This window comes from Peromyscus maniculatus, chromosome 10 (assembly GCF_049852395.1).
Source record: "Peromyscus maniculatus bairdii isolate BWxNUB_F1_BW_parent chromosome 10, HU_Pman_BW_mat_3.1, whole genome shotgun sequence".
Classification (NCBI taxonomy): domain Eukaryota; kingdom Metazoa; phylum Chordata; class Mammalia; order Rodentia; family Cricetidae; genus Peromyscus; species Peromyscus maniculatus.
The window spans coordinates 99,075,021-99,102,755 of record NC_134861.1 but is presented as its reverse complement, the minus strand read 5'-3'; positions in this window follow the sequence as shown (position 1 = coordinate 99,102,755).

Here is a 27,735-nt window from a genome sequence, read left to right as displayed (position 1 = left end):
TTCTAACTGGATTTGTACATAAATATTAGTTCTCTCTTCCAACAAGGAGGCACCAGTGGCCATCTCTAGTTCAGGTTCTGGGTCACAGAAGGGAAAGCAACTGGTCAGGGGTATCCTCTGACCTTCCAGCTCTTCCAACATGACGTCACTATTTGGCTGTCCGACTCTTTTCTAATCCAAACCACAAAACTATATCATTAATTACATAAATTATATATATATATATATATATATGATAAATGTTATTCTTTTTTTGTTTTGTTTTGTTTTTTTGAGACAGGGTTTCTCTGTGTAGCTCTGCGCCTTTCCTGGGACTCACTTGGTAGCCCAGGCTGGCCTTGAACTCACAGAGATCCGCCTGGCTCTGCCTCCCGAGTGCTGGGATTAAAGGTGTGCACCACTACCGCCTGGCTGATAAATGTTATTCTTAAGTTATATGTTCACAGCAAAACTGAGTGAAAACCATGTAGAGTTTCTGTATACTCTCTGGCCCCACGCATTCGGTCTCCCACTGCTGGAACCCCAGCAGGGAGGAGAATTTGTTACCATGGATTTGTTTTTTCTGTTTGTTTGTTTTTTTACCTGACTGGGTCTCATGTAGACTGACCTCAGACTAACCATGTAGCCAAGGCTAACCTTGATCTATTCTCTTGCCGGCACCTTCGAGTGCTGGGATCTTGGGCAGGTGCCACTACGCCCAGAGAAGCCTCACTTTCCATTGCCAATATGATGGGAAATGATCTAAATATCCGAGAACAGTAAAGTAAAAAACAAGGTATGGATGTTATCAGATAAGGAAGCACTTAGCAGCGCAGGAAGTTAAGCTGGAGCTACTGAACCAACATGGAAATACTTCACGAGCACAGCATTGTGGGAAAATCTGCTATAGCGCACACCGGGATGTCGCCATTCGTGTGGAGACAGAACACAATGAAATGTGTCATAACCTGGTGTGCAAAAGCAGGAAGTAAGATGTAAGAAAACACATGGGAAGGAGCAAACTTCAAATCCAGGCAAGGGGAACTGCATGTGCTAGCCCTGGGCCAAACTCTCCTCCACACAGGTGATAACCAAATAAGGACAAGGTCTAAGGCTTGTCCAGACTTGCCCAAGAACTGAAAAGCTGTAGCTTTAGCCCACCCCTGCCAGCCCTAACCAATTAGAAATGTACTAATATGATTGCCACTTTTGTAAGCCAATCTTAGGTAGAATGAGCACACTGCTTTTAGAATTATTGGGGGTGGAACAAAAATTAGACTCAATATTCTCCTTAAGAAAAGAAAAAAGGGGAATGGGTAGGTAGAGGATATTAAGGTAGATTATTATATATATTAATAAACTAACTTAGTAAAATATCAGCCTTAGATAATTTTCACAGTTATGGATTCTTGCATGTTGATACAAATGTAAACTATTTTTATATTCCTATTTAAGATAATATATATTATATAAGATAATTATAATTTATATAACTTATATAAATTATATATTGAGACAAATCCAAAACTATATTTGCTGTATTATGCATATATTTCTACTCCTATTTGAAATATCTTGTATAATGATACAAATGTAAAATTATATTTGTCATATTGCATGTATGTTCTACCTCTGTTTAAGATATTTTATATATTGATACATATGTAGGGTTATTGTCATATTGCATATGCACTATACATTTCTACCTCTGTTTAAGGTATTTTGTGTATTGTCACAATTTTGAGGTCATTGTCCTTTTACTGTACATTTGTTTATAGACTGTTTACCCTGTTTATGTGAAGCCTTAGTCCTTAGGTTATTTAGGTAGATAAGATTTAAAGATTTATAGTCACCCATGGTTGTTATCTGTATAGTTGTGTTGTCCAGATTTACAAATACATAGGTCAAATTGACAGTAATCTTCAAATGCTTCATAGACCTAGAGAATATGGCATTTAAATAACTTAGAATTCTGTTGACGTGAGACATGATTGCTCCTGGCAGCACCAATCTGGTCCCGAGAGAATGCTGGGCTTCTAGACATTTCTGTTTGGAAGTTTGTTTTCTTCTTGGCACAAAGTGGCCTGCTGAGCAAAGAACTGCCCTTGTCTTGACTGTTGACAGTACAATGCTGTCCTTTCTGGATGAGTGGGACACAAGGAAAAGCAACTAGTGAACTCTGCCAAGACAGGGTAAGATGGTCTTTCAAAGTACCTGCTTCTGAAAATGGTCTGTCAGATATTCTAGTCCTGTAGCCAAATTGGATGCCCCAACAACGTTGAGAAACTTTAGGTGACTGTCCAGGCTGCCATCTGTCTCTGTCTATTCTTGAAATATTTTTGAAAATTACTTTCAAATTTTCCCATTTTCTCAGGTATTATTATATTCCTTCTCAGGTCTTTGATGGGATTGAAGACTAATAATTACAGTTACAATCTTCTCATATCTTAGCTAGAACATATTAGGTACTAGATTCAGATTCTTCAGGATAGGACAGCTTTTGGAATAATCTCTCTAACATACCATTTACCTATGTTCTGGACATCTCTGGATTTTAGTATGTGTCTCTTGTTTGATGTTGTTCTTGTTGGTTGTAGTTCCATTTTGCTTAGGTCATTACCTGCTATTTCTCCTGGACAATATTTAATAATCATTCCTATTGTACATAGTTTTATGTTAGGTTAGAAGTTTCTTATTTAGACAAAAGGGGGAGATGTAGTGGGAGCTGTTTGAGCCATACCCTGAAGCACTGGTAATTGTTATACCTGCCACTGACCTTGAGGTACGTGCCCCGGGAGCATGGCTGCTTGGCCTGAAGACCTGGGATGCACGTATGTGTTTCTCTCTCTTCGATACCTCATGGTTTTGGATGCTGGGATGGACCAGGGCAGAGCTCGCCAGGGAATAGCATTGGACTATGCCTGACCTTTAAGGATCCTGTGACAAATTCCTTTATTCTGTCTTGTGATTTAACCCCAAATAAATTTATTTAGCTAAAGTTTCCTTCAGTCTTGCCTGTCCCACAGTCAGGACAAATCTCTTTCACCCACCAGTCCCGCAGCTGCTCAAACCCAACCAAACAAACACATAGAGACTTATATTGCTTACAAACTGTTTGGCTGTGCCAGACTTCTTGCTATCTAGTTCTTCTATCTTAAATTAACCCATTTCTATTAATCTATAAGTTGCCATGTGGCTTGTGGCTTACTGGTACCTTACATCTCGCTTGTCATGGCGGCGGCTGGCAGCGTCTCTCTGCCTCAGCCTTCCACCTCCCAGCATTCTCCCCTCTGCTGGTCCCGCCTATACTTCCTGCCTGGCTACTGGCCAATCAGTGTTTTATTTATTAACCAATCAGAGCAACACATTTAACATACAGAACATCCCACAGCAAGCAGACTCCACAAATTGCTAGCAATATAATCTCATTAGTGTATAAATGAGCCTGCAAGCTTTTCTTGGAGGTTGCCTCTTTTGCCTTTGTGTTGGATGCACAGCCCCAGCATGCTGGTACCTTTATTCTTAATATAGTAAACATTCTTGCTGATTGTATCATGTCTGGTGGTCTTTTATAGGACTTCTCTCAGACCCTAACACCTTTCTTTTTTCCTTCCTTCCTTCCTTCCTTCCTTCCTTCCTTCCTTCCTTCCTTCCTTCCTTCTTTCTTTCTTTCTTTCTTTCTTTCTTTCTTTCTTTCTTTCTTTCTTTCTCTTTTCCTTTCCTTTTCTTTTTTTTTTAGAACAGGTGAAATTTCAGTTTTATTTTAATTTGAGTTTCACTGTTTTCTAGGGATGTTGAATATATGTTTATGATTTGGCTGTTTGGATTTCTTTTTCTTTGAAATGCCTCAGTAGCACTTGTTCATAAGAATTTATTTTATTTCCTTATTTCTTTTTAAAAAAACCAAAGTACCAAAAAAAGGTGGAAAAGAAACTAAACAAAACATTGCTCTGAGACCATGAATACAGTCTGACCTTAGTCCAGAGGGCAAAGTCCACATTCCACTGGCTGAAGTGGACCATAGAGTTTCCTGGAGGACCCAGAGGGAAATAGAAAGACACATGGAGGAGGAAGCAGGGGAGGAGCTGAGAGGTTGGGTGCCCTTTTGATCTCAGAAGTGGAGTAGAGAGCAGGTGTTTGTGTCTCCATTGCTCAGTGGATCTCTAAATAAATAATAGGTTTATCCCCTAATATTTACTCCTGAGCTTTACTTTTTAATAAAATGAGAAAAGAAATTGCAATATCTAGCACAAGGTAATGATGAAATTGATCAACTATTGGTAGGACATGTGCTACAAGCCTCAGAATTTCACAAGAAACACCATGTTAACAGCAAGAATTTGAAGACAGATTTTTCTATCATTTGGCAACAAGCCAAGGAAAGTATAAGGAAGTGTCCTACTTATTCTTTGTATAACCAAACTTCACTACCTGCAGGAAGTAACCCAAAGGGTACTAAAAGAAATGAAATTTGGCAAATGGATGTGTTTCATTTTGTAAAGTTTGGAAAATTAAAATATGTGCACAACACCATAGATACATATTCAGGATTTCAATGGGCAACTGCTTTGAGTTCTGAAAAGACTGATTCTATAATCATACATTGTTAGAAGTTATGACCATCATGGTAATACCTATACAAATTAAGACTGACAATGTTCCAGCATATCTCTAGAAAATGAAACAGTTTTTTTGCATATTACAATATAAAGCATATTACAGGTGTACCACACAATCCTACAAGACAACCAATTATAGAAAGATCTAATCACACTTTAAAAGAAATGGTTAATAAACACAAAGGGGTAATAAAGACCCCAAGAGATAGATTGCACAATGATTTATTAACTTTAAATTTTCAAATTCTAACGAGAAAGTAACAACAGCTGCAGAGAGACATTGAATAATAGAAAAAAACTCCTGGATTAAATCAGCTTGTATACTTTAACAATGTTTTACATTAGAATGGAAACCAGGATATATGTTACACTGGGGAAGAGGTTTTGCTTTTATTTCCACAGGAGAAGAAAAGCTATGGCTACCATCAAGACTGATAAAGATTAGATTTGAACAGGAGAGACCTCTTGATTAGGAGAGGTGATAGTTCATCAAACAGAGTGACCATTCAATCCAAACTAACTTCTAAGACTAACAAATGTCTTTCATTTGATCAGATATTTGAACCTGCCAAAAAGAAAATCCCCCAAAGTTAGGGTTGCAGCAGCAGGTTTTTTTGTTGTTGTTGTTGTTGTTGTCTTTCCAGGAGAATAAAAGCATCTAACTAAGGAATCTGAAGATCTCTGGACAAATGAAACATCTGAAGAAGAATGAATCATCCAGAGAAAATGTCCTCAAGAAAAAGAGCAAATTGGCCTAATGGTATAGCACACTTCCAACAGGATAAAATCCCATAAATCTTCAGCAGTGAACCATGACCATTGTTAACATTGACCTTTGAAGTCTCCAAAAAGATGATGGGGCTCCACAATGATGATTCCACCTGGATTATGGTAACACCACTAAGCTGACAAATGCCACCCAAAGATCAGCTTTGGACCACAAACTGCTCAGGACAATTTCAAGGTAGTTGGCTAAGGTTGTCCACCCTCATAGACTACTCCACCTAGGACTTCAGATAAGCCTTGCATTATCCCATCACACCGAGACTGAACAATAGCTAACTCCCCTAGGACTTGACCATTATCTTAATTTTCTCAGGGTCCCCTAAAGATGTCATTGCCCTCAGACAACAAGAAGTAATTTTAAGAACATAACACCCATATTCCCAAGAGGTGGGGTGGGTGATTTTTGGTTGGTAGGTGGGTTATGGATGTTTATCATTGTTTAAGGGGGTTGGTTACAAGTTGTTGTTGGTCATGGTCAAGGAGGAAACTAAGCAAAGGAGATTAGCTTCCAGGATCTCATTCTGAAAAGGAAAAGGGGATATAGGATTGATAGGATAAAAGGGTAGATTATTGAATCTACTTTTAAACTAAAAAAACAAATACTAGTCTCAAACAGTTTACATTGGTATGGATTTTTGTATATTGACAAAAATTTAAGGTTATTTTGGTTATACTATATATATGTTTCTATTTCATATTCAAGGTATTGTACCTGTGCAGCTCATTTAAAAATGTAATGTAAAGTCCTAGTCCTCTAAAGCTATTTAGGATAATAAAGAAATACAGGTTAGTAGTTAGTCATCTATAACAATCAAACTTGTAGTCATGTTAGGCATATTTTCAAGGTTAATCAGAAACAGACTTTAAATAGGTAGGTGGTCTTCAAACACTTCAGAGACCTGCAGAATATGGCATTTTAATGTTTTAATAACACAGGGCTTTTCATGATAGTGAGACATGTCTGCTCCTGGCAGCACCAATCTATTTCATAAAATGATGATGAACATCAAAGAATCTTCATATGGAATTTGCTTTCTTTGTGGCAAAGTTAGTCACTGGGCAAGAAACTTCCCTTTCCTCAACTGCTGACAGAATGGTGTACAAACTGGACAAGCAGAGCACAAAGGAATAAGACTGCCAGACTTTGCCAAGACAAGGTGGGACAGTCCTTCAAAATTCCTGCTTCACAGAAAAGTCTGTCAGACATTCTAGACCTGTAGGCTAAAGATGGATGCCCCAGTGTTGCAGAGGAAACTTAGGTGCTTTCTCTGCACTTCCTAATTACTCAAATAGTATTTTATCCTTCTTGGATCTCTGATGGGGATTGAAGACTAGATAGTATAGTTTTACAGTTTTCCTTCTTATCAAATTCAGGAAAGAAACTTACATAAGAGATGTAAAGTTTATAATGTTGAGAAACTTAAAAGCCCAAGTTGTTTATCTAAGAAGATGTTATTAGGTCTAAAAAGATATTTTTAGGATGGTGATACAAGTTATGACAGGGAATGGTTTATTTTTGGATTAAGATAAGATAGATAATACAGTACTTTCTCTGAATTTGCCAAATACAAATGGACTGGATATTGTAAATGTAACCCTTGCTTGATAATTGTTCTTATTGTATATAGTTTTACTATATTAGAGTTAAAAGTTTTCCTTTTTATTTAGACAAAAAGGGAAAATGTTATGGGATATTGTTCACTGTGTGAAGATGTGTTGCTGTGCTTGGTGTAACAAAAAACTGAATGGTCAATAGCTAGACAGGAAAGATAGATGGGCCCTCCAGGCAGAGAGAAAGGAAGAGGAAGAGAGGATAGAGGTGTACAAGTCACCAGGAGACACAGAGAGGAAACAGGAGGTGCAAGATGGAAGAGAGGTAACGCCACATGATCGAATATAGATCAATATAAATGGGTTGATTTAAGTTATAAGAGCTAGTTAGGGACAAGCCTAAGCTATAGGCCAAGCTTTCATAATTAACGAGAAGTCTGCATGTTATTATTTGAGAACTAGCTGGCAGAACAGAGAAAGACTCATTACATAACATTCCTTCAAACCAAAAAAAAAAAAAAATCTGAGGTTCATTATAGACTCTGGTAGGTTTACTTTGTGGCTTGCCTGAGGAAGTTCATATCATCCCCACTTTGTGCTGGCAGTTTGCTTTCTTTACATTTCCAAAAAAGAATTCTATGTACACCTTTGTGTTGGTCACTTTTGCATGGCTGTGATCAAAATGCCCAACAGAAACAAAGGGGAAAAGACTTATTTCAGCTCAAGCTTTCAGCAGCCAGTCTATCGTAGTAGAGAAGGCAGGGTTCAGGGAAATAGGAGCACATGTCAAAAGCTCAGGGACAGTAGGGTTATTTATCCCAGTTACCCACTTCCACGGTCAGGCTCCACCTCCTGAGGGCCCCACAGCCCTCAAAATATCCCTATGAGCTGGGAACAGAGTGTTTCAAACACAAACCGGTGAGAGACATTTCAGATTTAAACCATGAACACCTACGTTCAGGAAACAGAAAACCGCGTGCATTTGTGTGCATGTGCTTTTTATTATACATTTGTATAACTTAGCTTTGTGTGAATGGAAGCCTATTATCTTCATCACCATTTACACACGTCGTTGTTGTATGTAAATTACAGATTGGAGGAGAAGAATGTGGTCTTGACACGTAGCGCTGTGTGAGGCTGAAATGATGGCCGGAGCAAACCTGTACCATGATCTGGGACTCTGAAGACAGCATGGGAGGGCCCTGTCTGCTAGGAATCCACACTGGGCAAGCCACTTCAGTTTCCAGGAAAATAATGGAAATTTAATAAGACTCTACAGTTCCACCTTGCACGTTTCATCTGAAAACCTCAAGGCATTCAGGAAACATTAATTAATTAAGCTTTCCCACAGCCCTGTGAACTAGGTAGGGGTATAGGAAACACACCTCTAGGGAGACGACATGGCAGCTGTTCAGGAGCACGCAGGAATATTAAGTGGCAGGCAGTAAGGAACTACAGGCATTGCGATTAAAAAATGATAAAGGGGTGTGGGGCGGGGCTGTGCCCTGGAGCCCAGGCCAGATTCTGGCGTGGGATGCTCAGAGGGGGCAGGTCCGGCTGGAGTGGGGCTGCAGTCCAGGAGGGACTCAGTCCTTTGACGTCACTCCGGCATGACAATGCTTCCCGAAGTGATGGATTTTCACGTGTATTTATTTTCAATTTTAAAACATTTTTTGATATTAGCTATTGGTTCTTCATGTTCAAACCCCATTTCTTTCTTCTTCTGAGGAATGAATAGAAGTGAGGCAGAAAAAAAATCAGCAAAACACAAATTCCTTGGAGTGAAATATCCGGTGTTTGTAACCAGAAGTTTCCTCCTGTTTGCTTTCTGCTTTTGTTTTTGAAATGACCTGGAGGGGAGAGAACGGTGGTTCCAAGCAATGGTCAGATTATTGGAGCTCGTATTTGGACTTCAGAAGGAAATTCAGATGTATGTAAGGGTACATATAAGCACATCAGTTCCAGTTGGTAAACGATACAGCTAGGAGAATGATCCGGCTGCTTGGACCCCTACCTACCAACTGTCCATTTTATGACCCCAAATTATAGAGGGATTTTTCCATTTAAGGACCTTAGTTATTTTCACACATAAAGAACCAATGCTATGGGCTTAGATTGAAAGAGGGGAGGTAGGTCCAGAGAAAATCTATTATTTCAGTTGTAAGAGAAATTGATACTTAGTGCCAAGGACCTCACCTATTACAATCTCATTTCACCTTCATATATACATTTATACAACTAATACACTAATCAGATGATAAGCCAGGTAGTCCCACTCCGCCATGTTTCTTCCCTCTGTATCTAATTTCAGAAAAAATACTTTCTCTATATACTTGCATGTTTAGAAACAGAAATCACATGTTTGTGTGATTTTGGTTATTATTATAGTTTCTTTTCCCATTTTTGAAATGGAAGACTGATGTTGCATGAATCCTAATTGGCCTTAATAAAAACCCGGACCCAGAAGTCAGGGTGAAAGTTGAAAGATCAGAGAAGCAGAGCAAGTCACCTCTTAACTCACCAACTGCTCAGCCTGCAGGAGCCTGAAAAGACCTGAGTTCCTGTCTCCTCCCACCTTATCTGCCTTTCTCCACCCAGCCATATCACTTCCTGTCTCAACCTTCCTAGTGCTGGGATTAATGGCGTGTGTGCTTCCCAAATACTGGGGCTAAAGGTGCATGCCTGGCGCTGTTTCTCTCCTAGACTGGATCAGTTCCATGTAGCCCAGTGTGGCCTTGACCTCACAGAGATTCAGACGGATCTCCGCCGCCTGAGTGCTAGGATTAAAGGTCCTGCCACCACCGCTTGACCTCTGTGTTTAACTCTGTGGCTGGCTCTGTCCTCTGATCTTGCAGCACACTTTATTTCTTAGACGACAAACGTCACCACAGACTGACAAAAGGAGCCGAAGAGAAGAAGGTTCAGTGTGGCTCCTAGTTTGAGGTTGTGTCCATCAGGGCAGGGGAGTCGCAGAGGCAGGAACTTGAGGCAGCCGGCCACTTACATCCACAGTGAAGAAGCAGAGGTGTATGAGTTCAGCTCACACTCTTCTTTTTACACATTTCAGGATTCCATCCCAGGGAACAGGGCCATCCATAGGATCTTAATTAATCAAATCAAGATGTTCTTCCACACGCATGCTCAGAAGCCTCTCTCCCAAGTCTTTCTACATCTCATATAGATGACAGCTGGGATTAATCCTCACAATTATATATATATATATATATATATATATATATATATATATATATATATATATATATATATGAATCTATAAAATGATATTATACTACCTACAGCACTGTTTATGTAGCTTCAAAAATGAAACAATTTGGGTAGGCAGTTATTTCCTTTCAGAGACTGAAATACATTGTGCTGAGCCCTCCTGACTTTTAGAATAGCTGTTGAGAAGCGTGCTGTTATTCGGGTTGGTTTGCCTCTTTGTATGTGTCGTGATGCTTCTCTCTTGCAGCCCTTGGTGTTTTTTCCTTGTCTGTATACTCAGCCTTTAACTGTGATATGACACAGGAGTTTCTTTTCTGACCTTTTAGCTTGGTGTTCGAGGTGCTTCCTGTGTCTGGCAGACCGTCGTCTCCTCCCTAGATTTGAGACACTGTCTGCTGTGCTTTTTATTGAATATATTTTCTATGCCTTTAGCTTGCTCCTTTTTCTCTTCTTCTATGCCCACAGCTGTAGATTTGGTCTGTTACGATGTCCCAGAGACCTCACATGGTCCAGTCATACTTTGTTACTGCTTTAACTTCTTTGGATGTTTTAATTCCATTAGCTTATCTTTAAGTCCTAATATTCTGTTCTCCTCCTGATATGTTCTGTTGATGAAGCTTCCTATTGAGTGTTTTGACTTACTGAAACTTTCATTTCAAAGTTTTTTTGTTTTTTTGAGACAGGGTTTCTCTGTGTATCTTTGGAGCCTTTCCTGGAACTCACTTTGTAGACCAGGCTGGCCTTGAACTCACAGAGATCTGCCACCACCACCCAGCTCATTTCCAAAGTTTTAATTTGATATTTTCCCCATTTCTACTTTTAAAATCAAACTCTTCTTTCATGCCCTATGAGAGTTCATTTTATTAAGCTAATTATTTGTTTTCTCTTTAGCTCTATTCAGGAGTTTGTGTTCTCTTTAATTTTACTGAACATCCAAAAATAAAAGGAAATATTTTCTGGGATTTTCATCTCATTTGCTCTGATTGAGATTCATTAATATGGAACCAATGCTTTTTGGAGAGACTTCATTGCCTTGAGTTTTGGAGTTTCTTGTGGTTTTTTTTTTTTTTTTTTTCAATGAGATGTGACATCTCTGGAATTAGGTTGTTCATTGGCTATTCCAGTCATCTGAATTCTTTGAGTTGAAAATATTTATGGTGTTGAGTGGGACTAGGGTGTAGTAAGGTTTGGATTTCCTTTCTTCTCACTGGAGTTGGAGTACAGCTCAGCACTCCAAGAGTAGAATATGAACCACTGAAGCAGCCACAACAATGCACAGGTCCACTCTGAAAATACAGTAACTGGCTGGAGGATACTCAGTCATCAGATGCTTGCTGTTTAGTCATGAGAAGGGGAGTTTGGACCTCAGCACCCATGTCGGGAGGCTTACAGACACCTGTAACTCCAGATTCAGAGGATCTGATGCCCTCTCTGGCTTCTGTGGGCACCTGCACACACACTCACAGGCACATGCACACACCTAAGTATATTAAAAGAGAAAAACAGTAGCAGTCAATTAAAAATAATTGCTCCTTAACTCCAGTACTTCAGAGAAGAAGGGAACAAGGATAGGTCAGGTATACTAAGGATGGGACTGGAAAAAATAAGCTGAGTAAGGTTAGCAATTAGTATTAGAGCAATGGGAAAAACTGAGCAGACAAAAGTCAATAGAAGGGAGAAGCAATAGAGAAGGGAGAAGAGACGGCAGGTCTAACTAATGACAAGTCAAAAAGAGAAAGGGATAAAAATTGTGCAAGTCCCCATAAATAAAAGGAGGACTATATATTAAAATATTTACATCAAAAATGATTTAAATTACTATTAATAAAACACTTTAAAGCAAGTATGCTAATTTAGCTATTTTAAGGTTTATTTTAAATGATATGTATTTTACATACGTGTGTATACACACACACATACACACACACAGAGAGACAAAACCAGATACAGAAAACTAGAGGCCATCAATGCATTAACTTGCAATGCCAACTCTGCTCATATTTTCCTAGACTTAGAAGAATAAATCATCTATTATCTTGTTTATATATTTGAACTTGATTTGCATATATCCTTAATTAATTTGTACTTCTACACTGGCCTCTAAAAGAGTTCAAACATATACAATTGTACTTGAATACAATTTTACAAATGTTGTATGATAAACATGACGTAGTAGTAACTCGTATAAATGATTGTAACTGATGAGTGAACATATAAGCAACTATCAAGTGGATGTGGGGCTGTTTTGGTTGTAGGGGCTCAGTGTTTTATATTTATAATTAGAAATATCTTTATTTTTTTTTTATTTTTTTATTTTTTTGGTTTTTCGAGACAGGGTTTCTCTGTGTAGTTTTGCGCCTTTCCTGGAGCTCACTTGGTAGCCCAGGCTGGCCTCGAACTCACAGAGATCCACCTGCCTCTGCCTCCCGAGTGCTGGGATTAAAGGCGTGCGCCACCACCGCCCGGCTAGAAATATCTTTAAATATTGTTAGTTAGTCAACCTAGAAAAACATTTGGCAGTATAAGAGAACCGATCAAAGCACCGTTGCATTTACAATCTCTTGTCAGGTGATCAGCTTTGGAAACGTTACACGTTGGGCTAGTGAGGTGGGAGCCTTTCCCCCCAGGGTGAGCCGTGCATCTGGCGAGAGGAGGTCACCTCAGCACTTCAGGCCCAGCGAGCATAAACAACATGAAGGCACATGTGGAGTTTTAGGCCTGATACTGTAATTTGCTACTTTTAATGTCTGAGGTTATTAAAATGTTTTGTCCTATCTATAAATTAGCCTTCTGGTGACAAACATTTTACATTTTAGTCATGACCAGAGCAGTGTTTCTTTTCTTTTCTTTTTTTTTTAAATTTAAGAAAATTTTTATTCATTTTACATACCAACCACAGATCCCCCTCTCATCCCTCCTTCTCCTCCCCTCCAGCCTTCTCCCCTCAACCTCCATCTCTTCCCCCAAAAGGGTAAGGCCTCCCATGGGGAGTCAGCAAAGCCTGGTACATTTAGTTGAGGTAGGACCAAGCCCCTCCCCACTGTACCAAGGCTGAGCAAGGTGTCCCACCTTAGGTAATGGGCTCCAAAAAGCCAGCTCATGCACCAGGAATAGATCTTGATTCCACTGCCAGGGGACGTTCAAACAGACCAAGCTATACAACTGTCTCCCATATGCAGAGGGTCTAGTCTGGTCTCATGCAGGTTCCACAGCTGTGGGTCTAAAGTTCGTGAGTTCCTATGAGCTTGGGTCAGTTGTCTCTGTAGGTTTCCCCATCATGATCTTGACCCCCCTTTGCTCATAGAATCTCACTTTCCTCTCTTTGATTGGACTTCCAGAGCTCAGCCTGGTACTTGGCTGTGGATCTCCGCATCTTCTTCCATCAATTACTGGATGAAGGCTCTCTGATGACAGTTAGGGTATTCATCAGTCTGAATACTAGGATAGACCCTTTCTACTATTGTTAGTAGTCTAGGCTGGGATCATCTTTATGGATTCCTGGGAATTTCTCTAGGACCAGGTTTCTTCCTAACCCCATAATGGCTCCCTCTATCAAGATATCTCTTCCATTGCTCTCCCACTCTGACCCTCCCCCAGCTCAACTTTCCTGTTCCTTCATGTTCTCATCCCCCATCCCTCCTCTTTTATTGCCCTTCCTCAGCCCCTGTTTATTCATGGAGATCTCATCTATTTCCCCTTCCCAAGGCAATCCATGAGTCCCTCTCAGGTCCTCCTTGTTACCTAGCTTCTCTAGAGCTGTGGGTTGTAGTCTGGTTACCCTTTGCTTTACATCTAGTATCCACTTATGAGTGAGTACATACCATGTATGTCTTTCTGAGTCGTGAATACCTCACTCATTGCCTGCAAATTTCATGATGTCATTGTTTTTTTTTTTTTTTTTTTTTTTTTACCACTGAGTAATACTTAGTGGTAATGTGTATATGTACCACATTTTCTTCATCCATTCTTTAGGTTGTTTCCAGGTACTGGCTATTATGAATAATGCTGCTATGAACATAGTTGAGCAAGTTTCCTTGTGGTATGATTGAGCATACCTTGAGTATATGGCCAAGAGTGGTATCACATGGGGTTTTGAGGAAGACTGATTCCCAATTTTCTGAGAAACCGCCATACTGATTTCCACAGTGGTTGTACAAGTTTGCATTCCCACCAACAGTGTAGAAGTGTTCCCTTTGCTCTGCATCCTCTCCAACATAAGCTGTCATCAGTGCTTTTGATGTTAGCCATTCTGACAGGTATAAGATGGTATCTCAGAGTCATTTTGATTTGCATTTCCCTGATGACTAAGGATATTGAGCAATTCCTTAAATGTCTTTCAGCCATTTGAGTTTCTTCTGGTGAGAATTCTGTTTAGATCTGTAGTCCATTTCTTAATTGGATTATTTGGTATTTTGATGCCTAATTTCTTGAGTTCTTCATATATTTTGGAGACAAACCCTTTGTCAGATGGGGGTTGGTGAAGATCTTTTCCCATTCTGTAGGCTGTTGTTTGGTCTTATTTACTGTGTCCTTTGCCTTACAGAAGCTTCTCAGTTTCAGGAGGTCCCATTTATTAATTGTTGCTCTCAGTGTCTGTGCTGCTGGTGCTATATTTAGGAAGTGGTCTCCAGTGCCAATGTGTTCAAGGCTGCTTCCTACTTTCTTAAGTCCATTTGATTGGAAAGTCTTTCCCCAACCCTTTACTCTGAGGTAGTGTCTGTCTTTGAAGTTGAGGTGTGTTTCTTGTATGCAGCAGAAGGATGCAACCTGCTTTTGTATTCATTGTGTTAGCCTGTGTCTTTTTATAGGTGAATTGAGCCAATTGATATTAAGGGATATTAATGAGCAGTAATTGTTAATTCTTGTTATTTTTTGGTGGTAGTGTTGTGTGTTTCTCTTCTTTGATATTTGTTGTTGTAGGGTTATCTATTGCTTGTCTTTTCATGGTAAATCTAACTTCCTTAGGTTGGATTTTTCCTTCTAGGGTTTTCTGTAGGGCTGGATTTTTGGATAGGTATCGTTTAAATCTGGTTTTGTCATGGAATATCTTGTTTACTTCATATATGGTGATTGGAAGTTCTGCTGGGTCTAGTAGCCTGGGCTGGCATTCATGGTCTCTTAGTGTTTGCTTAATGTCTGTGCAGGACCTTCTGGTTTTCAGAATCTCCATTGAGAAGTTGGGTGTTATTCTCATGGGTCTGCCTTTATATGGTACTCGACTTTTTTCTTTTGCAGCTCTTAATATTCTTTCTTTATTGTGCATGTTTAGTGGTTTGATTATTATGTGGCAAGGGAATTTTTTTTTTGGTCCAGTCTATTTGGTGTTCTGTAAGCTTCTTATATCTTCATAGGCATTTCCTTCTTTAGGTTGGGAAAGTTTTCTATGATTTTGTTGAATATATTTTCCATGCCTTTGAGTTGGTATTCTTCTCTTTCTTCTATCCCTATTATTCTTAGGTTTGTGTCCCAGATTTCCAGGATGTTTTGTTTTTTGACATTTTTTGCTTTAGTGTTTTCTTTGACTGATGAATCTGTTTCCTCTATCATATCTTCAATGCCAGAGATTCTCTTTTCCATCTGTTGGTTATGCTTGCAACTGTAGTTCCTGTTCATTTACTCAGATTTTCCATTTCCAGTATTCCCTCACTTTGTGTCTTCTTTATTGCCTCTATTTCAATTTTCAGGTCTTAAACTGTTTCCTTCACCAGTTTAATTGCTTTTTCTTGTTTTTTTTTTTTAAGGGATTTATTAATTTCTTCCAATATTTTGTTTGTCTTGTCCTTGATTTCTTTAAGATAATTTTTCATTTCCTCTTTAAAGTCCTCTATCATCTTCATAAAGTCATTTTAACCTCATTTTCTTCTGCTTCTTCTACGTTGGGATGTTCAGGTCTTGCTGTTGTAGAACCATTAGGTTCTGGTGGTGCCATATTGCTCTTTATGCAGTTGTATGTATTCTTGCACTGGCGTCCACCCATCTCTTCCTCCAATTGGTTCCAGCGGTGTATGTGTCTCAGGGAGCCCCTTTTGGTCCAATTGGCACTGTCAGTCTTAAGGAGCTGCTGAGGTCTAGGGGGATGGGTGGGTTTAGGGGATGGAGTGGGGCTTGTAGATTACTGGGTCTGATGGGGTGTTGTGGTGGGCAGTCCTGTTGGCAGAAGTCTTATTTGCTGGCCTGCAGCTGGGACAACAATGGATGGAGGTAGGGGGCATGGGTTGTGCCTCTGGGCCTAAGGCTTAGAGGCTGGAGTGACTGGCTGGGAAAACAGTCACCACCTCTTGGTCCAGTTGGAGCTGGTAGTCTATGTCTTAGGGTGGCACTGAGGTTTTGGGGGTGGGTAGTTGTGGGGGATGGGTAGGTTTGGGGGTTGGAGTGGGGCCTGTAGATTACAGGGTCCAGTGCAAAGGTGGGGGTGGGTGGAGGCCTGCCTGCTGGAGTCTTGCCTGCTGGTCTGCAAATGAGACTGCCAGAGCAGTGTTTGCTCAGGAACATGTTTTTCCTGCTGCGGAGGTAAGAGCTTCCCGGATACATTTCATCACACTCTGTGTGTTGTTAGAGCTTCACTGAGCTTCTCCCCTCCCCTCCCCTCCCCTCCCCTCCCCTTCCTTCTCCTTCCCTCCCCTCCCCTCCCCTCTTTTCTCTTCCCCTCTCTTCTCCCATCCCCTCTGCTCTCCCGTCCCCTTCCCTCCCCCTCCCCTCTCCTCTCTTCTCTTCTCTCCTCCCCTCCCCTCCCCTCCCCTCCCCTGTCATCTCTCCCCGACCCTCTGGTAAATTATAGTAACTTTAACATTCTTGAACATTCTTATTTCCCCATTAAGGGACACTGTTGAGTTATGCCTGATTCACTCCTTTTCTTCACTGTAGTATGAAATTTTTTTTAGCTGAACCAAAAAGACCAACAACTCCTTCATTGACTCACGTTCAGTGTGTTCAGTGAATAGTTCAGGAGAGAAGGAGAGTCTCAGGTTTGCTCTTCTCATTTGTCAGAGTGGCATATCTGCTTTTAAAAACTGATTTACTCGTCACTTTTTCCTACAACTATTTCTGCATAAAAGGAATAATTTCTATCATTACGTCTTGTGCTGGTTAGATATGTAATGCCACTGACTTTTGTTTTGAATTTTGGCTTGCTGCCTCATCACTGTGTCATTCTTCAGTTTATTCTGTTTGCACTGAGAAGGATGCTTAAGCAACAGACATTGCTGTGTGGACCCTCTGAGATACTGATCTTGTTAGTGAAGCGTTAATCAGTTCTCCCAGCTGATAGAGGTGCTCAAGAAAGGACTCTCAATTTTTAAATATATTAATGCAAAAATTATGTTGAGCCTATAGAGAGGAAATAGAAAGTCGAAGAGAAAAAGAACAGCACAGTTTGGTACTGATACAGAACTTGTTTGTGAGTGTTTCTTTAAAATTAAAATTTGTATGGACTTTCTGCTCCTCTGTACACCTGAAAGTATTTCCTGTGTCCCTGACACATGATGGGGAAGGTGAGGCTAAATGAATTTGGACATATTGAGTACTTGGTCAGGCTAAGTGCATATTGACCATCAATGACTCCTTCATTGACTTCAAGTATATCATCTTTATGATTCAGTATGAACCCAGACAATCATGATACATCCAATTACACAGTCAAGGTAAGAACAGGAGGCATGTTGTTAATAGGGAATCGGTCTCTGTTTCTAGGAGTTTAATCCCAGCAACACCAAGTGGAGTGATGTCAGTGTTCAATGAGCTATGGAGGCCACTGACGTCTTCAGCACCATGGAGAAGGGCACATTAAAATCTGTCAGTTTCAATCACTTTGTAGGTCAGTGATTATCTTAGCTTATTCAAGTTGTAATTTTCCTAATTCTTGGTGTGTTCCACTATTCTTTTGAATATTGATCCTGGAATATTTTGGCTATATATCCGATGACTTAATCACATCTTGTTTTACTGGGCATTCATCCTTCTTACATTCAATGTGTCTTGTCTAGTTTCATGGGCTAAAGTTCCACTGACAATTTGATTTTTCAGAGGCTGCCATTGAACTTGGTACAGGTGAGAAGTCTTGAATCATTAAAAACTGGAAACTTTTATTTTATTGTGGCAATATATACATAATGTAATATTTACCATTTTAATTATTTAAAGTCCACAGTTCAGATGGATTTTTCTCAGAAACACAATTCAGCATAGCGAGGTTTGTCCATTTAGTCTTACCTGACTCAGTGCATGCCGGACTGGTTCCTTTTCCGCTGTCAAGTCTAAACACATGACAGGAAGCAACATATGGGAGGAGTTGAGGCTAGCTCATGGTGTGAGGGGCTACACCCATCCTGGTGGGCAAGGCTTGGCGGCAGGAGTGGAGGCAACTGGTCACAGGTGTTAAACAGTAAGGGAACAGAGCAGCAGGTGGCAAATCAGATGGATTTTAGAACCTCAACATCCAACCGTAGTGACTCGCTTCCTCAGGAAGACTCCACCTCCTGGAGGCTCCACAACCTTCCAAAACAGTGCTACAGCTGAGGACCAAGTGTGCAAACTTCTGACCTGCGGGAGGCTTGGCAGGCTCAGCAGAGAGGGGCATTTGATAAAGGCTAGACGCTATTCTTTTTTATTTGTAAGTTTTATTCTCTGAAAAATGTATATCCATATAAATGTATCCTGGTTATGTCTGCCCCCACTGTCTTCTTCCAGCACCCCCAAGACTCTCCAGCAAACCCCCTACTTCATGCCCTATTCTTGTGCTTATTTCTTAACTTTTCTTATGGTTTGAGAATTTCATATACGCGTGTAACGAGTTTTGATCAAATCTACTTTCCATTCCCTCCCCTTGCTACCCCGCACTTTCCCTTCCCCACAGAGTTCACTTAAAGCTGCCTGTATGTGATGTGCATGGTTGTAAGGGCCATCTGCTGGGGCATGGACAGCCTCTCAGGTGTCAGACCCCTAAAGAAAACTGGCTCCCCCTCTCCCGGAAGCCATGGCTGCCAATGACTCCTCGGGTAGAATGGGCTCCATGAGCAGCCCTCCCATACACTCTGGTTTTTTTCAGCTATTCTTTTGTTTGTTTATTTGTTTCTGTTTTGTTTTTTGCTTTTTCCCTCTGAGACAGGGTTTCTCTGTGTAGCCCTGGCTATCCTGGAACTTGCTCTGTAGACCAGGCTGGCCTGGAACTCACAGAGATATGCCTGCCTTTGCTTCCTAAGCGCTCAGATTGAAGGCACACACTACCACCACCTGGCTTTAGCAGCCATTCTCTTAATTTTAAAAAAATATACATTGGTGTTTTGACTGCATGTGTCTGTGTGAGGGTGTTGGATCCCCTGGAACTGGAGTTACAGACAGTTGTGAGCTGCCATGTGGGTGCTGGGAATTGAACCCAGGTCCTTTGGAAGAACAGGCAGTGCTCTTAACCTCTGAGCCATTGCTCCAGCCCCTAGCAGCTCTTCTTAACAAACACTTTAAGCACAACAACAATAGGTGGACATGCTGTGGGATAGTCTGTATGTCAAATGCTCTGATCGGTCAATAAATAAAACAGATTGGCCAGTGGCTAGGCAGGAAGTATAGGCAGGACTAACAGAGAGGAGAAAAGAAAGAACAGGAAGGCGGACAGAGTCACTGCCAGCCGCTGCCATGACAAACAGCATGTGAAGATGCTGGTAAGCCACAAGCCATGTGGCAAGGTATAAATTTGTGGAAATGGATTAATTTAAGCTGTAAGAACAGTTAGCAAGAAGCCTGCCACGGCCATACAGTTTGTAAGCAATATAAGTCTCTGTGTTTACTTGGTTGGGTCTGAGCAGCTGTGGGACTGGCGGGTGAGAGAGATTTGTCCTGACTGTGGGCAAGGCAGGAAAACTCTAGCTACAGGCAAACTCCTCAGTGTCACAAAGACCATTCAACACAACTGGAGCAGGACTCAGCCATGCATTTACACAAATTAAATTCCATTGGAACAGGCCACATTGATTCGCGTGTATATTCTCTGCCTTCTTTCTGTCTGTGCTGTATGGGAGAGCTGAGTAACTGCAACAATGACCAGACAGATCACAAAGTTTAACACATGTATTATATGGCTTTTTATAGAAAAACATCTGTGCTGACCCCTGTGCTAAAGAGATAAGAACAACTGAATAGCATACCTTATCTCAAATATTATTTATTCTGCCCCCATTTAAAAAGAAAGGCAATCTTAATCCAAATCTGACGATGTGATTTTCCTTAAAATCATTGAATGCCTTTCTACCATGCTTAGAAAGAGACCCACGCTTATTACTGGGATCGGTAGAGAGGCCAAGCATGACCTGTGCTCTGCTGCTCCTCCCAGCCCGCCGCCTCTCTCTTCTTCACCGAGCTTCAGTTCTACCCAAGGAGGAAGAGGGCAGCGTCCACTTGAGGAAATGCAATGGGATTGTTCTGACAGGAGCAGTGACCGCAGAGGGGTGGCGAGGAGGGCCAGAGCGCCAGGCAGCATGTCCCGGTGTCAAGGAAGGCTGCCGGAGAACAGTGGCAGAGACGGGGCTGAATCTCCTACGGCAAGTGGAGAGAGCATTCCTTCCTCCTCCCAGGTGTGGGGGTGAGGGTTCCCCAAGACCCGGCGCACCCTCAGATCAAGTACCTTTTGAAGAGTCCTGGCTTCTCCAGTTCTGATCTCACAGTACTCTGGTCCCCGCCAGTCACACGCCGTCCACAGAGCAGAGCGAGCTCCTCAGGTCTGTTTTCTGCGCTGCTCTCTGCAAGAAGGAACAGTCCCGTGACTTGTTTGCAAAACCCTCCCTGTTCCTGATTTCCCCAGGTAGAGGTTGGGGCACGGGGTAAATACCGGAGGCCTTGAATGTGTCTTTATTTCCTTCTTTAGAGCCAGAGACGGTCTGGAAATAAATATCTTTTCATGTGGAGTCAAGTTCAAAACAACATGCCAGGTACCCAATTTACACCTGTGGGGGAAAGAAGAAACTTCAATGAGAACTAATTGAATAGCTTTGCCCTGGCAGCAGGCACCTGCTTCCGCTAGTGGAGAGGAGGCCCCTGGAGAACCAAGAATCCAGTGACCTCAATTTCCCTGGGAACGCTTGCATTCTGGAGAAGCCCAGGGTTTCTGAGGAAGTGTTTCGGCTTGCTGAACATGTGGCCTCTATGCAAGATGAGCAATTGGTTCCTGCATTCCCAGTGGCTGTCCCCTCGGAGGCTTCTGTGAACTGCTGGAGAGTGAGCAGTGGCTGGGTGTCTGCAACCGGGAGGGTGTCCCCAAGTGTAGAGCCCTACCGTTGTACGACTCTCCCCGGGGAGATGTGAATGCATGTCTCTTTCCCCCGAAGAACAATGGATGACAGACCAAAGCAACTCCTCCACCAAAGTCCACCCTGGGAAAGCAATGACTTTGTCAGATCCGCTTACAGAGCACCGGTGAGGGGTTTCTGAGAGGAATGTGGACAACTCAAAGGCATCTGAATCACTGATGACTCGTGAAGGCTGCACTACTGGAATGTCCTGTAAAACCCGGCAGCTTGGCCAGGGCATCCTCTTCCTGGCAGCTGTTGTTGCTTGTACAACCTGCAGGAAGGACTTTGTAGCTCTTCAGTTTTAGGACCTTCCTGAGCCTTGTGAGGTTTATTTACCTCCCTAATCTCAGTGAGCCTCCTGAAAGATGAAATGCTGACAGCTCCAGGTGTACTTACCTCTGGGGGTCTGGAAGGCTGTTCTGAGCAGGGACTACCTGAGCCACAGTGGAGCAGCTTGGACTTGCTCAGGGATGTAGATAAAGAGTGGCCTGGGACAGGAGAAACTGACAAGGCCTTCCATTGGTGATGGGTCATGAGCTGATCTGGAATTTAAGTTTTGTCCTGAAGGGCACTGGGGGATGACTCAGCAGTAAAGTGTTTAACCTGAATTCAAGCCCCAGAACTCATGTTTAAAAAAACAACCCAGCGTGGTGGTGCCATTTGCCATCCTACCTCTGGGCAGATGCAGACAGGCAGTTCCCCGGGCTGTCTGGCCAGCCAGTCCAGCCCAGCAGAATGAGTGAGTTCCAGGCCAAACAAGAGACACAGACACAAAATCAAGGTGGATGGTATCTTAGGGAACAGTGCCTGAGGTCGGCCTTTGGCCTCCACAGGTACACACACATAAGAACAACCGCAACAAAAGACTTGGCCTTGATGAACGGGAGTTAAAGTTCATGGAGGCAGACATTCGAGATAGGTCATCAGAGCTATTCAAATGGCCTCTCGGGCCCAGACTCTACTCGGCTTCCACCCTGCCCTTGGTCCCTCATCATCTGTAGGATGGTGTCCGTTCCTTAGCCTTGACTTATTGAATCCCTCCTTCCCCAGCCCCATGCCCTGGTCCTTATTCTCTAGCAGCATCTTGCTCTGATAGCTCTCTGGGATTCCCACGGCATGGGTACCTTCATGTTCTGCCTCTGATATTTCCTCTAGAATATTCTTTCCAACCACCAGCCCGGATGTCAGACTCTTCCTTCCACCTCGGAAGTCCCCATGAAGGGTAGAGTAGGGGAGAGACTCCTGTGCTCACCCCTGCAGGGCCTCGGCTCTCAGTCCATGGAGTCTCACTTGGCAGAAGGAGCTCAGCAGGCCCTGGGTTTACCCCGGCTGCAGCTTCAGTGTGTGAGCACAGACCATGGGAGGTGAAGAGTCCTAGCTCTTGCCCTGCTATGACACCTGTAGCAAGACACATTTACCCATGTGAATGTCAACCTTGTTCCTTTTTATCCACAAGGTCATTTTCTTCTTTCTCTTTTGTTTCTGAGACAGTTTCGCTGTGTAGCTGAGGATGACTTTGAACTCCTGATCCTCTTGTATCCACTTCCCAAGTGCTGATCCTAGCTTGTGCCACCATGCCCAGCTTTCTACAGGCCATTTCATCTGCTATCAATACACATTCACAGTCCAAGAACATTGACAGTGTTTAGCTCACGGACATAGGATTACCACCAAAGCATTCAAATGAACGGCTTTTCTGAAATGGCAGGGATTAATTTGTTGATAGGATATGTCTGACATCAAGGAAGGGATTTAAAAGCAGAAATGGGAAATAGCAATCACATGCATCTTTGTAAACAGTTGGAGAAAGGGAGGCTGACAAGGACCTTAGGAATGCCTTTCCTCACTGGCTGTGTGATCCAAGGCAAGATTAATTCTGTGTCCTCCCAGGACAGATATAGTGTACTCTACAGGATCGCTGTGAAGAGGAGATGAGCTGTGTGTATAATCCTAGGGTAGCTCTTGACATAAAAGTAGTCCAACAGCACAAGTCTTGTCTTGTGGTGTGGCATGGGACTATATGGGCTGTGAATGGCCTGCTGACTGTTTAGGGAAATCTGAGACCTAGACTCTCTCTAGCTACTGTGCCCCAGAACTCAGAATCAGCTTTCAGGATGACTATATAGGGACAGTGGTGAAATCTTCATCACTAAGACCAGTGTCAGTAACAGCAGCAGCTGCCACAGTGACAACCACCAGCAGGTCTGTGCTCGTGAGCGATCCCGAGACATCTGACAGCCACCTCCTAAGGGAAAGAGAAGGCTGGGGTCTCACTCGGTAGCCCGAGACACTCTGGTGTGTGCAGTAGTTCCTGAGGGTTGTCCCTCCCGTGTGACGCCATCCTACAGCATGAAAGAGCCCTCATGAGTCAACAGGAGGGCCACCTGAAGGCTCCAGCATGTATCACCCTGGGAAACAGAGGCCCTGACATCTTCTATTAAAATGCAAATGCAGTCTGGAAGGCATGGCACATTGATCTTTTACCATCATTTCTGATGTTATAAATCAGATGTGTGAGCCTCTCATCTGGGCAGGAAGCCAGGCAGGTTTCAGAGCACAGGATACTCTGTCACGACTAAAAATAGCTCAGTGCTAAATTGTCATAGTGTGTCTTCTGTGCTCAAGTCTGGACAATTTCATTTTCTTTTCGTTGATTTTATAGTTGAGTGTAAGTAATTCAGGCCCAGCTCCTATGGCATTACACATTCCACAATCCAACAAAGCAATAGTTCGAAATGAAGGCTGCTCTTGGAAAGTTAATACTTTTTTAGGTCCTGGTTAGTTCAAACTCAACCCTTCAGTTTTACTTAGCCTTCCCTGACATCATCATCATCACCATCATCCTCATCTTTCCCTGTATGTGTGTATCTCCTACCTTACTGCTTTACTGACAACATCTACTTGACATCCTCGAGTAAATGAATGAACACACCGAGCACTTCTGTTGTGAAAAGCTGTGAGTAAAATGCGGATCAGGAAACAGAAGATCTCCATTCTCATGAAGTTGTGCAGGAGGGATGCGTTCTGGAGTGAGAGACGAGAGGGGGAGGCGGGGCCAGGCGGGGAGCGGGAACGGAAGCTGAAAGAGGCAAAATGTCTCCCAGGCTTTGAGCTGCATTGGCTGGTGTCCCGGGGCCATCACAGAGAGGCGGAAGTTGGAGGAGGAACCGCTAGGCTGGGGCTAACACGCTGGGCTGGGGCTAACGCGCTGGGCTGGGTCTCCACCACACAGGCTTGAACGTGGGTTAAGACGCTCAGCTGCCTCGTCGCCTCTGAAGAAGATGAGTGTCGCTGATCTTGCGCAGCCATGGGCTCCACTGTGCTCCTCATTTGTCCTCATTAGGGCTTTGTGCCGGGCAACGAGAGGGGTTCAAAAGACGCCCTCCACGATCTTTGCTCCCCTAGAGTTCCAGCTGAGCTGGTGAGAAGATACGTCCTCAGCCATGCCAGACACCGAGCAGCCATGTGACAGCAAAGAATTTGAGGACAGAAAGGATCGCATGATGTGACGCGTGGCAGCCTGCATGCAGAACTAGAGAGTGTGCGGGGTGGGGTGGGGGGTGTGTGATGTCTTATCCCGAGAATCCAGGGCTCGGCTGACCCTTATGATCATTTGAAGGGAGCTCCCAAAAATGAGAAGGTATTTCACAGTGTCAAGCCTATTTAAAAATGAGCAAAATAAGGGTAAACAGATACGTATATTGCTATAATAACCTTGTTAGCATCTATCTATCACTTATCCATCATGTATTATCTTTGTCTACCAAGAGAGATCACTAGCAATTGATTAATTTTTGTCTTTTTCCTAGAAAAGCAGGTTTCTAAAACCTGAACAAAGGGAACTTTCTGCCCTGAGGAATAACCATTACCACACTGGGTAAGGGACACCGGGGACATAGTTTTCTTTGCCTTTGGCTACCTTTCCAGCCCCCTTGTCTCGGGCGCCTGTTTTGGGTTCTCTGTCTTGGAAGCCTGCTGATGCTCACTGAGGCCCACCCAGTTCCGGAGCGCTGTTTGCTGTCATGGAGTCTCATTGACTCAATGAGCAGGGGTGACCGTGGCCCCGGAGTCGGAACTCAGACTTTTATCAATGCTTCAGGACAGGTGGCTGCTTACACAGTTGTAGTCCAGGGCTGTCCAGAGGGGTGTAATCAAAGTCCCTCAATATGAGGCTAAAAACATCTGTAATGGTAACAAATCTTAAGAAGGACATTACTTCAGGTTATCGAAAACATTCAGCATTCTAATGGCAGTTTAGGTGGCCGTAACAGTGGGGTTGGAGATTTTAGAATCTATCGGAAATCGTTCTCCTCTGACAGGGCTCCCGTCATCTGTTATAGACAATCAGGAGCAGCAGTAGGGTTGGAACAGTTGACTTTTGGTGTATACATTTTGCATCAACCTTACCTCTGACAGTGGCCATGTTAAGAGTAAGGACGTTACTGTCTCATTAAAATAGTGCCATCTAGTGGTGAATATTTCAAACTGTAGCTAGGTGCCCAGAGCATGGTCACACACCCTCAAGAGGCCTGTGCCTAAAGACTAACATTTGCATATATAGATTTATGGCATTTATAGCACATATTTACTTATTCATCTATTCTTTCACCTAATTTATTTGCCAGTTACTCAAGGATGTGCCTCTTGAGGGGGGTTCTATTTAAGGAGTGAGGAAGGCGCTGTTCTGACCTCCAGGGACTTACAGCCCAGGTTTCCGTAATCTAGGGTAATGACTAAGACACAAGAACACAGGGGCCCAGGAGACTCCAGTGTTACAAGAGCTTTAGTGATGTCCTTAGAAGTCCTGCCCTGTACAGAGATGTGCCTTGTTTGGGGGTATGGAGGTCAGGAAGAGAGCATGGGTAGAGATGTCATATACTCGGCCAGGTGGTGGTGGCGAACGCCTTTAATCCCAGCACTCGGGAGGCGGAGGCAGAGGCAGGAGGATCTCTGTAAGTTCAAGGATCTGGTCTACAGAGCAAGATCCAGGACAGGCACCAAAACTACACAGAGAAACCCTGTCTCAAAAAACCAAAAAAAAAAAAAAAAAAAAACCCACAAACAAACAAAAAAAGAGATGTCATATACTCAAGCCAGTGTAGGATTCCAGGATCTCCAAGATCTCTCTTGGTTCTTCTTATGTCTCTGTCCCTATGTCTAAATCAAGACCAGAAGGAGCTGGAGATTTGCTGTGGATTTCTCTTTCTGTCAGGGACTTGCCTCCTGGTCCTTCCAGGCTGCAGCTTGCTAGATGTGGTGATCATCGAAAGCCTTCAGTGTTTTTCAGGGAGACAGCAATACATTTTATGTTCTTTATCTGCCTCTTGCTCACTTATGCTTTCCGTTTCTGCCCTGGGGATTTTCTCAGGCGCCTTCCTCTCCTCTCCATACCTGTCTTTGTGCAGTCCAACCACACAGTTCTTTTCTGAAGACGTTCACACCGTGCAAGCCTGATGAGGCCCCTGATCTTTCTTGCTCCAAGGGCTGTTTTCACCTAAAAACCAGGCCAATAATATTGACCTACCTACCTTAATTAGCATTGGTAAAGTGTTTTAATTATGATTCCGTATGCTGTACCGTCTAAACACAAGCTTGTTATACCTTCTTTTCACTTGTTTTAAGTTACACTTTTGGGTAGAGTTTAACACTTACAAGATTTCCACTTCATTTGCTTTTTAACACCAAACTCCTAGAATAAGTCTTTTCACTTTCCTTCTAATTGGTCCTTATTAGTTTTCCCCTCTCCCCCTGTTTTCGCCATGGAGAGCTTTTCCACGCCCCCCCCCCCCCGTGGTGCAGTGTCTCCCCACTGTCCCGCTCTTGCCTTCCTTCATTCCCACGTGCTTATCCAGCGTCCGTTCTGCCCTTGACGCCTGTCACCGGAATACTCCTCTCACACGTCCCACATGCCTGCTCCACTCTCTTGACCTGTTAGACTCTGTTTCTCAAATCGCCAGGGACCACTGCAAATAGTGAGATCCCGTGTTTAGCTTGTCCCAGCAGCCCTGCCCCCAACCCAGGGAAATACTATTCTGTTGCAGAGAGAGAGAGAGAGAGGTAAAATACATGTCAGGAAGGAACAATGAATTATCCATCCATCCATCCATCCATCCATCCTCCCACCTGCCCATCCATCCACCCATCCATCCATCCATCCATCCATCCATCCATCCATCCATCCATCCATCCATCCAGTATGCATGGGACACCTGTGTGGTACCAAGTGCTGTGCCAAGGGGCAAATGGGCCCAGAGACTGAGAAGGAAGAATTGTCTCTTGCTTATTAGGAGCTCAGAAAC